This window comes from Lithobates pipiens, unplaced genomic scaffold (genome assembly GCF_037356315.1).
Source record: "Lithobates pipiens isolate NorthernLeopardFrog02 unplaced genomic scaffold, aLitPip1_a1.2 Scaffold_28, whole genome shotgun sequence".
NCBI lineage: Eukaryota > Metazoa > Chordata > Amphibia > Anura > Ranidae > Lithobates > Lithobates pipiens.
Window position 1 is genome coordinate 128,354,504 of NW_027507789.1, and position 11,690 is coordinate 128,366,193.

Here is an 11,690-nt window from a genome sequence, read left to right on the forward strand (position 1 = left end):
GATCCCTATAACCATTGTATGCCCAAATATTTGCATATAAGCCTTCAAAATTGGCACTTTTGATTCGATTTTTGATGTTTGGGTCCCATTGACTTTAATGGAGGTTCGTTATTCGGGTCCGAACTTTCGCGGTGTTTGGAAGTTCTGGTGTGAACCAAGCAGGGGTCTGTATGGCCCATCCTTACTGGAGACATGCTTGGGTAGCATGTCATTACTAGGATGATGGGGGGGAATCATTCCTCGGAGGGGGACTAGACAGATCTGACAGTGATTGTATTACATAGAAACACCCCTCAGAGCACAGAAACACCCCTCCTCAATGGTCATATGAAATAAGAACAATCCTCATTGTGTATATTAGTGGTGGCTGATGCTCAAATGGGAGCTGGCGGTTTTGTAACGATTTTCGACAACTGAATAAAGTTACAAAATTTGACACCTACCCCATGCCGCGTATAGATGAGTTGATTGACCGGCTGGGAACAGCCCGATATATGACAACTCTTGATCTCACCAAAGGGTATTGGCAAATTCCCCTGGCTGAGTCGGCCAAGGAGAAAACTGCGTTTGTAACCCCAGATGGGGCATTCCAATATAAGAGAATGCCGTTTGGGTTACAGAATGCACCGGCAACATTCCAGCGGAAAATGGATAAGATTCTGAGGCCCCATCAGAAATATGCTGCAGCTTACCTGGATGATGTGATTATCCATAGCACAGACTGGGTCTCACATTTGCCAAAAGTACAAGCAGTCCTAGACTCTATCCGGGAAGCTGGGTTTACGGCCAATCCAAAGAAGTGTACCATTGGACAGGAGGAGGCCAAATATCTTGGGTACACTATTGGGAGGGGGGTGATAAAACCCCAAGTCAATAAAGTCGAGGCCATACAGAGTTGGCCACGTCCCAACAGCAAGAAACAGGTACGAGCCCTTCTGGGAATCGCTGGCTATTATCGACGATTCATTCCCCATTTTGCTTCTCAGGCTGTGCCCCTCACCAACCTGACAAAAGGGAAAGAGTCGGTCATGGTTAAATGGTCGCCAGAGGCTGAAGAAGCATTTCAGTCCTTAAAAACAGCCTTATGTAGCCAGCCAGTGTTGTACTCACCAGACTTCTCTAAGGACTTTGTTGTACAAACTGATGCATCAGACGTTGGGTTAGGAGCAGTGTTATCCCAGGTCTGGAACGGGGAAGAGCACCCAGTCATTTACCTCAGCAGGAAGTTGAAGTCCCATGAGGTAAATTACGCCACGATTGAGAAGAAATGTTTAGCAGTGAAGTGGGCTCTAGATTCCCTTCGGTACTATCTGCTAGGTAGGCACTTTGACCTGGTGACTGATCACGCTCCTTTAAAGTGGATGGCTCAGAACAAGGAGACCAATAGAAGGGTAAATAGGTGGTTCCTGGCCCTACAAGAATTTAACTTTACAGTTAAGCATCGCCCTGGTGTTAAAATGGGGAATGTGGATGCTTTGTCTCGGATACATGCGTGTCTGAATGCTTGTGTTACAACCCCAAGGTTGAAACAAGAGGGGGGGGGGTATGTGGCAGCACGCAGGTAAAGTCAACTGGTTGTATCCAGGATGGGAAATATGTGTGCCCTAGATTCAGGCTTTATGCAGACTTTTACAATTAGAGGGGAGATGCTCCATCCTGGAACCAGTTTTGTGTGTATAGACTGGGGAGTGTGATACCTGTTCTGTGCGGTGAGTTAACGCCTGTGTGGCAAACCTCTACAACAGAGACAGGGACTGGTGCAGCACAAGGCTGCACTCAGTTGTTAGACAGGGAATCTAAGTGTGTAATTAGAGGTCAAGCTGACCAGGATTTATTTTCATGTTTTATTTTTGTTTGGCTGTTATATGTTTCACTGCATGTAGCATAAATAAACTGCATCTTTTGTTTTTTTGCACCTACAACGCTGTCTGCTGTGCCTGATTTTGTGTTGTGAACCCATCCAGGGGGTCACACACACCCGCTGCCGAGCTAACCCCTCACAGTGTACAATCCTATATACCGTCCAACTCCTATACCATGCCAGTCCTGAAAAGGACCTTTGTGGACCTAATAGTAACAGCTAATGATTAAACTGATTGTCCCTCCCTGCTACATAAAGCGTCCTGTCTGTCCCTCTGTACACTGACAAAACACAGGCTGCTGCAACAATCACTTGAATAGCAGTGCACTCAAACCTATATCCTGTACTACACCTACACCATACCAGTCCTGAAAAGGACTTTTGTGGACCTAATAGTAACAGCTAATGATTAAACTGACTGTCCCTCCCTGCTACACACAGCGCCCTGTCTGTCCCTCTCTGCACTGACAAAAGACAATCTGCTGCAACATTAACTTGAACAGCAGTGCACTCAAACCTATATCCTGTACTACACCTACACCATACCAGTCCTTAAAAGGACTTTTGTGGACCTAATAGCTAGCGATTTGGGTCACTGCAGTCTCTCCCTGCTCCACACAGCAACCTCTCCCTATAGTGAAAGAAGAAAGAATGTAAAATGGCCGCCGGATCGTGTCTATTTATAAGTTAGGGGGAATGTCCAATTGTCCATGTGCTATAATGTCTCAATTGGCTGTCCTGTACCCCATGATGGATGTGTCATCATAGGTCAAATTTCTTTCACACAGTAAACACGTAAGTCCACCGGGTGAACAGCGGCAATAGTCCGCCGATCGAGCGAATCGCGAACAGCCAAAATTCGCCGCGAACCGACCGCCGGGCGAACAGTTCGGCCATCCCTAATCTCTACCACCAACCAGCTGCTACTTCCATTTGACATCTCATTTTGAAACATTATAGATCAGTCTCTTCCACTGTGGTAATAGTTGGTTGTGTTGGGTGGTATGAGCATCGTTTAGACCAAACATCATGTTTTGTTTTTAACCTGTCATGTCACTAATGTGAATTTTAAAGATTAATAAAGTTCATTTTGTATTTCAGTGCTACAGATGTGCCTCTAAAGTCCATGTTTCCTTCTTTTTGCAATATATTTAGGACGTTGGCACACTCATACCTATTTGTATCCACATCACCATCTTGTGGTTATACATTTAAATTTAAATTTTAAATATAGATAATAACCAAGCAGTTGTAACGGAACGGAATGTAACGGAAACCTGCTTTACATCAGAGGGGGGCGGGGTCACCCATAGGTCACTGGGGAAGCCCGGTTTCCCCTACTAGCGTCAGAGGGGGTGGGGTCAGGTGACGGGTGGCCCCGTCCTCCTAATATAAAAAACGTCAGGCGCCGGCATCCCGCAGTGTCTCCGACAGTGGAGACAGAAGATGGATGCATGGATGGACTGCGCTAGACTGAGAAATCACCCGTCGCTGGATCAGATCAGCTATCGCTGGACCCCAGAGAGATGATCATCCGTCACTGGATAGCAAGAGTGGATTACCACCGCTGGAATCTTTTTTAAATTTTTTTTATTTTTAATAAAGGAATTTTTCAAAAGTGTGTTTGTCTTATTTAACTATTTTTTACACTTTCTTTGTGAAATTGTAGGGGTACTTTTGTACCCCCTTACCATTTCAAACAGGGGGGGCAGGATCTGGGGTCCCCTTGTTAAAGGGGGCTTCCAGATTCTGATAAGCCCCCCGCCCGCAGACCCCCACAACCACCGGCCAGGGTTGTGGGGATGAGGCCCTTGTCCCCATCAACATGGGGACATGGTGCTTTGAGGGGTCACAGACCCCCAAAGCATCCTCCCAATGTTGAGGGCATGTTGCCTGGTACGGTTCAGGAGGGGGGGCACTCTCTCGTCCCCCCCTCTTTTCCTGCGGCCTGCCAGGTTGTTTTTATTGTTTCACTTTAATCATTGTTAAAATCACTGTTCTCGAAAAAACTGCCGTTTTTAAAACTTTTTTTTGCATTGATCCATGTCCCCTGGAGCAGGACCCAGGTCCCCAAACACTTTTTAGGACAATAACTTGCATATTAGCCTTTAAAATGAGCAATTTAGATTTCTCCCATAGACTTGTACAGGGTGTTCCCGGCTTTTTGAATTTGCCGCGCACAGCCCAAATTGTTCACTGTTCGCCGAACAGGCGAACAGGCAATGTTCAAGTCGAACATATGTTCGAGTCGAACTCGAAGCTCATCCCTATTCTTCACCTTTACCCTCAGCTTCTTTAGCAAGGTAGTGGTCATCTTGGAGGTGTGTTTGGGGTGGTTATCATGTTGGAATACTGCCCTGCAGCCCAGTCTCTGAAGGGAGGGGATCATGCTCGGCTTCAGTATGTCACAGTACATGTTGACATTCATGGTTCTCTCAATGATCTGTAGCTCCCCAGTGCCAGCAGCACTCATGCAGCCCCAGACCATGACACTCCCACCACCATGCTTGACTGTAGGCAAGAAACACTTGTCTTTGTACTCCTCACCTGGTTGCTGCCAAGCACACTTGACACCATCTGAACCAAATACATATATCTTGGTCTCATCAGACTACAGGACATGTGATGCATAATGGACATTGATTGGGACTTTTAACGAAGCTATGGCCTGGTAAGGTCATGTGCTTCCATCCCACGGGACTTTAAATGAAACTATGGCCTGGTAAGGTCATGCGTTTCCATCCCTATTGTATTCAAAAAAAGAGGGGGGGGGGGGAAACAAGGGGGACATTGGGACTTTACATGAAGTATGTGGTAGCAAGAGAGTACAAGGTGAACTAATAGGAATTTTATTGATCGTTGCAATTAGATTTACAAGAAATAAATAAATACAATGATAAACAAAGTAATAAACAATGCATGATAATGGTAATAATGATAATAATAATACAGCATGATAATAACATAAATATTACAAAGTATCATAATAATAAAACTCCAAAGTTCACCGCAGCAAGATTGAATAAAAGCATATGTAAGATAATGTCTGCAGGACCAAGGTCTTTTTGCACCAATTAGGGTAATATCAAAATCTGAATGTATTCAAAAGAAGCACGGCATATGATAGCTCTACGCACGTTTCGTGGCCTTTATACCACTCATCAGGAGCAGAGCACGTGTTCAATCTATAATAAAGAGTAATATGATATTCAGAAGTAAGGTAAATGAAAAATAAAAATAGTAATGAAAACGCATGAAAAAAGGTTGGGGTAAACGAGTCACCCACACCTAATACATGCTTACTCACTTAGGTAAGTGCACTGATAGTCTAGTAGGTGGGTGCCGCAAGCCGTCCAAAATACACCCCCAACCGGGAGCCGTGGTGGGTAACTCAATGGAGATAGCCACAAGGCCGCAGCACAAGCAGGCATGGAATCACCACGAGGCACTTCTATAGAGAGTGAAAGATTAGAACCATTAGGAGATATGCAAGGTGTGAAGATGGTGAAGGATTAAGAAAGATAGTAAGGGGAGCTGAATGTTAAGAAGAAAGAGAGAATATAAAAAAGTTAGGGCTCACCGAGCAAAAAAGTGAGGGGACCAAACATAGGGCTGTTAGCCATAGGAATGCAGTGAAGGAGTGAAAGATTTAATTAAAAGAACTGCATGTGATCTGGTGTATAAAAAGCCTTGAGTGACCACACCCTCTAAAGAGCCGCCCCCATGAGTATCACCACAAGTCATCCCACCACCGTCACGCCGCATGGCGAAATGGGGGGAGAAGAGGGCTTCCGCCAGCCGGATAGTATATATCTCCAGTCTGGCGGCTCCGAACTGCCCCCATAGTGCCAGCAGTGTGTAAATGTAAAGTCCCAATGTCCCCCTTGTTTCCCCCCCCCCTCTTTTTTTAGACTACAGGACATGGTTCCATGTCCTTAGTCTGCTTGTCTACAGCAAACTGTTTGCGGTCTTTCTTATGCATCATCCTTAGAAGAGGCTTCCTTCTGGAATGACAGCCATGCAGACCAATTTGATGCAGTGTGCGGCGTATGGTCTGAGCACTGACAGGCTGACCCCCCACCTCTTTAACCTCTCCAGCAATGCTGGCAGCACTCATATGTCTATTTCCCAAAGACAACCTCTGGATATGACCTTGAGAACATGCACTCAACTTCTTTGGTCGACCATGGAGAGGCCTGTTCTGAGTGGAACCTGTCCTCTTAAACCACTGTATAGTCTTAGCCACCATGCTGCAGCTCAGTTTCAGGGTCTTGGCAATCTTATAGCCTAGGCCATCTTTATATAGAGCAACAATTCTTTTTTTCAGATCCTCAGAGAGTTCTTTGCCATGGGGTGCAATATTGAACTTCTAGTGACCAGTATGAGAGAGTGAGAGCGATAAAACCAAATTTAACACACCTGCTCCCCATTCACACCTGAGACCTTGTAACACTAACGAGTCACATGACACCAGGGAGAGAAAATGGCTAATTGGGCCCAATTTGGACATTTTCACATAGGGGTGTACTCACTTTTGTTGACAGCAGTTTAGACATTTTGTCGGGACAATCACTCCAACGCTAATACCGAGTGATTACATTTTATCATCTGTTTTAAATTCCTAGATGTATCCTTGAACATGTGCACATAATTTATATTGAAATTTTTAATTATGTTTTGTATGTAACAATAAAAATTGGTGTAATTTTACATACCGCATTTGAGCAGTTACATAAACCTTTGAAATGCAAATACAAGTGAAAAATGAATAAAAACTATAAATAATAATCATACGTTGACAATTATCCGAAAGAAGTGCAGGTGCTAAGTAAGTCCCAAAATATAAAGTCCAATAATATTTTTAGAAGAATCAACTTTCCAAGAGACAGTTTCCAAAGAAAATTGTGTACTCTTCATGCATGCATCACCACCGCCACCGTGAAAATGGGGGAAGCTTACCAGAAGACTTGGACTTAGACGTATGCCCCCCAAGTCATATAGGCTTTATATATGGAATTTGACCGATAGGTGTAGATACTCCACGGACTCAACTTGCACCACCAAGTCACATAGGCAAGAACCCAACGCATTTCGACTACAAAGTCATCATCTGGACTTTGTAGCCGAAACGCGTTGGGTTGACTCCTCTGCAGACATTGCTGTTCTCCATTCATGTACATGCCGTTTTTGATTTCTTCTAAATGTGAGTTTTTTTTATGCCTATTCATTAAAAAATCTTTTATGACAATATTACGCTATGTTGGACCTTTGCTTATATGGTTTTATAAAAATGTGAAAAACAGTGCAGCGCTTGCTATTACATAAATTAAACATGTAACTAAATACAATGAAGTGATCTTTCATGAAAAAACCTTAGTGTTAATGATTCCAGAAACTGAACATCAGTGAAGGAAAATATTGTACATCAGTGAAGAAAGGTGTTGTGCAAAAAGTTACTTTGCAAAAAAGTTGTTTGGTTGTGAACCAAAAAAGTGTTTTTCTAAAAAAATATATATATATAAATGCCAAAAAAATGTGTTTACCAAAATTGCTTCTAAAAAAACAAAAGAAACGAAAACAGAAAAAATTATAGAACAAAACAGAGAAAATCAAATCAAAAGAGAAAGTCCTCTCCCTTGAGTATACGAAAGTGACTTTTCAAAGTCCCATACAAGTGAAGATAATTATTGGTTGAGTAAAATATCAGTGAACACAAATGAAGTTGATCCCATGTAACTCCGGTGAGAGTGCTTGACCACGTAAAATCATTTACTACAGCAACTTAAGTAAGTAATACAGGCTTACCAGAACATCTATTAATGTGCGCAGATACGAATTCCCAAACGATTTGGATCGGTCAAGGTCGCTCATCAGACACTTCACATTAACTCGGACGACTCGAATCCTCTTTCCAGACGGGAAGGTAAAACACAACCCACACCTTCGGGTGTTCCGAGATCGTAGTCCGTTCCGGTCAGTTCGAAAGCCTCAAGGTGTCGTATCACCGAATGGATGAAAAAAATAAAGTACGCCCAATCGTGTGATATAGTTTCAAACACGTGGAATTTATTTCTCAACCAAGTACAAGTTGGAAACTACGAATGACTCGGTCGAGTCACATAAAAATAATCGTAACATAAAAAAAGAACAGTTTTGCTAGCAAAAGTATATAAACGAGCGAATAAATAAAAATAGCACGAGGTGTAAGCGTATCTACCCGACGATCGTTTCGTCACAGATTGACGTCATCAGGGGTAGCAGACAGGTACCCCTGATGACGTCAATCTGTGACGAAACGATCGTCGGGTAGATACGCTTACACCTCGTGCTATTTTTATTTATTCGCTCGTTTATATACTTTTGCTAGCAAAACTGTTCTTTTTTTATGTTACGATTATTTTTATGTGACTCGACCGAGTCATTCGTAGTTTCCAACTTGTACTTGGTTGAGAAATAAATTCCACGTGTTTGAAACTATATCACACGATTGGGCGTACTTTATTTTTTTCATCCATTCGGTGATACGACACCTTGAAGCTTTCGAACTGACCGGAACGGACTACGATCTCGGAACACCCGAAGGTGTGGGTTGTGTTTTACCTTCCCGTCCGGAAAGAGGATTCGAGTCGTCCGAGTTAATGTGGAGTGTCTGATGAGCGACCTTGACCGATCCAAATCGTTTGGGAATTCGTATCTGCGCACATTAATAGATGTTCTGGTAAGCCTGTATTACTTACTTAAGTTGCTGTAGTAAATGATTTTACGTGGTCAAGCACTCTCACCGGAGTTACATGGGATCAACTTCATTTGTGTTCACTGATATTTCACTCAACCAATAATTATCTTCACTTGTATGGGACTTTGAAAAGTCACTTTCGTATACTCAAGGGAGAGGACTTTCTCTTTTGATTTGATTTTCTCTGTTTTGTTCTATAATTTTTTCTGTTTTCGTTTCTTTTGTTTTTTTAGAAGCAATTTTGGTAAACACATTTTTTTGGCATTTATATATATATATTTTTTTAGAAAAACACTTTTTTGGTTCACAACCAAACAACTTTTTTGCAAAGTAACTTTTTGCACAACACCTTTCTTCACTGATGTACAATATTTTCCTTCACTGATGTTCAGTTTCTGGAATCATTAACACTAAGGTTTTTTCATGAAAGATCACTTCATTGTATTTAGTTACATGTTTAATTTATGTAATAGCAAGCGCTGCACTGTTTTTCACATTTTTGGTATTTGGGCCTAGTATCTGGGTTATTGTGTTCAGCTGCTGTTTTTTTAATTAATTTTTTACCAAGCGCAGATTTTATATTTAGATTTTGTTATATGGTTTTATGTATGAGACCATTACCTCATCTCACATTGGATACTAACGAACATCTCGCCTATGTGACGTGGTGGTGCAAGTTGAGTCCATGGATTATCTACACCTATTAGGCGAATTCCATATATAAAGCCTATGTGACTTGGAGAGCATACGCCTGACTAAGTCCAAGTCTTTTGGTAAGCCTCCCCCATTTTCACAGTGGCGGTGGTGATGCATGCATGAAGCATACACAATTTTCTTTGGAAATTGTCTCTTGGAAAGTTGATTCTTCTAAAAATATTATTGGACTTTATATTTTGGGACTTACTTAGCACCTGCACTTTTTTCGGATAATTGTCCACGTATGATTATTATTTATAGTTTTATTCATTTTTCCTTGTAAAAAGTTTATTGAAGGTAACCAAAAGGTTACAGTTCAAAATACTGTCATCTGTCATATGGGGTTTAGTAAAGGAAAATCCACTTTGCACTGAAAGTGCACTTGGAAGAGCAGTCGCTGTAGATCTGAGGGGGACATGCAAGCAAAATAAAAAACAGCATTTTAACTTGCACATGATCGAATGATAAAATCAGCGGAGCTTTCCCTCATTTCAGATCTACCCCTCAGATTTACTGTGACTGCACTTTCAAGTGCACTTTCACTGCAATTTCAAGTGCACTTTGCACTTGTAGTTTGCACTTGTAGTGCAAAGTGGATTTGCCTTTTGTAAATAACCCCCAATGTATTCATCATCCAACTGGTAAATTGAGGATAGACACAGTATTTTTGGTTTTGAACATTTTCTAGTCTCTGTTTTTCATTATTTTCTGTGCGCCGTATTTTACAGGGCATGTTTATAACAAATTTTATAATATAGAAAATATGCGCTTGTATCAGATGACATTCTCCAATCTTTCAATGGGAACTGGATTAGTACTACTTGAGTCTGTATTCTGTTTACAAGAGTCTCAGGCCGCGTACACGGGCGGACTGTTCACCCAACTTTGTCCGCTGAACAGTGTTTCAGCGGACAGTCCGCTCGTGTGTGGGCTTCAGCGGACAGTTTCAGCGGACAGTCTGACGAACAAAGTTTTTCGGAATTTCCGTAAGACTGTCCGCTGAAACTTGGTTTGAGCGGACAGTCCGCTCGTGTGTAGGCTTGTTCGATAAACTAAGTCTCGCGCATGCTCAGAAAGAATTTACACGGCGAAGGTTGCATTGCAGTGTATTGGACTTCGAATTTCTCGTCCCGACGTATGTGCCGTTCACGTCATCGCGCAAGTTTTCAGTGGACTGTTTGTTCGTCGTGTGTGGTCAAGTCCGTTCATGCTAATTTTGAACGGACTGTTTGTCAAACTGTTTGACGAACCTAGTTGGGCGGACAGTCCGCCCGTGTGTACGCGGCCTCAGGCTTCATGCACACGAGACGCAGATGCAAACGCTGCTGGACACATGTTGAAACCGGCGTTTAGAAACGCGCGTTTTGCCGCGATTTTTACCGTGATTTAGCGGCGTTTTACCGTGTTTTACCGCATTTGCGTCTAGAAGCGTTTAGTTAAGCTAACATCATAGACCCTCCCCAGCTCAAAAAACAGTATTATTAACTATTTCAGCAATTTTGTGAGACCAGAGTGAGTAGCAGCAGCTGTGAGAGCTGCAGTGTACTTGTATTTAGCGTGTCACTTGCCACGGCACCTGCCAAAAGTTGTGGATTGTCCACTTGCCACGTCACTTGCCACGTCACCTGCCACAAGTTGTGGATTGTCCACTTGCCACGTGACTTGCCACATCACCTGCCACGTCACTTGCCACGTCACCTGCCACAAGTTTTGGATTGTCCACTTGCCACGTTACTTGCCACGTCACTTGCCACAAGTTGGGGATTGTCCACTTGCCACATCACCTGCCACGTCACCTGCCACAAGTTGTGGATTGTCCACTTGCCACGTCACTTGCCACATCACCTGCCACGTCACTTGCCACGAGATGTGGATTGTCCACTTTCCACGTCATCTGCCATGCCACCTGCCACAAGCTGTGGATTGTCCACTTGCCACGTCACCAGCCACATCACCTGCCACAAGTTGTGGATTGTCCACTTGCCACGTCACTTGCCACATCACCTGCCACGTCACTTGCCACATCACCTGCCACAAGTTGTGGATTGTCTACTTGCCACGTCACTTGCCACATCACCTGCCACGTCACTTGCCACGTCACCTGCCACAAGTTGTGGATTGTCCACTTGCCACGTCACCTGCCACAAGTTGTGGATTGTCCACTTGCCACGTCACTTGCCACGTCACCTGCCACAAGTTGGGGTTTGTCCACATCACCTGCCACGTCACTTGCCACATCACCTGCCACAAGTTGTGGATTGTCCACTTGCCACGTCACTTGCCACATCACCTGCCACGTCACTTGCCACAAGATGTGGATTGTCCACTTTCCATGTCACCTGCCATGCCACCTGCCACAAGTTGTGGATTGTCCACTTGCCACGTCACCAGCCACAT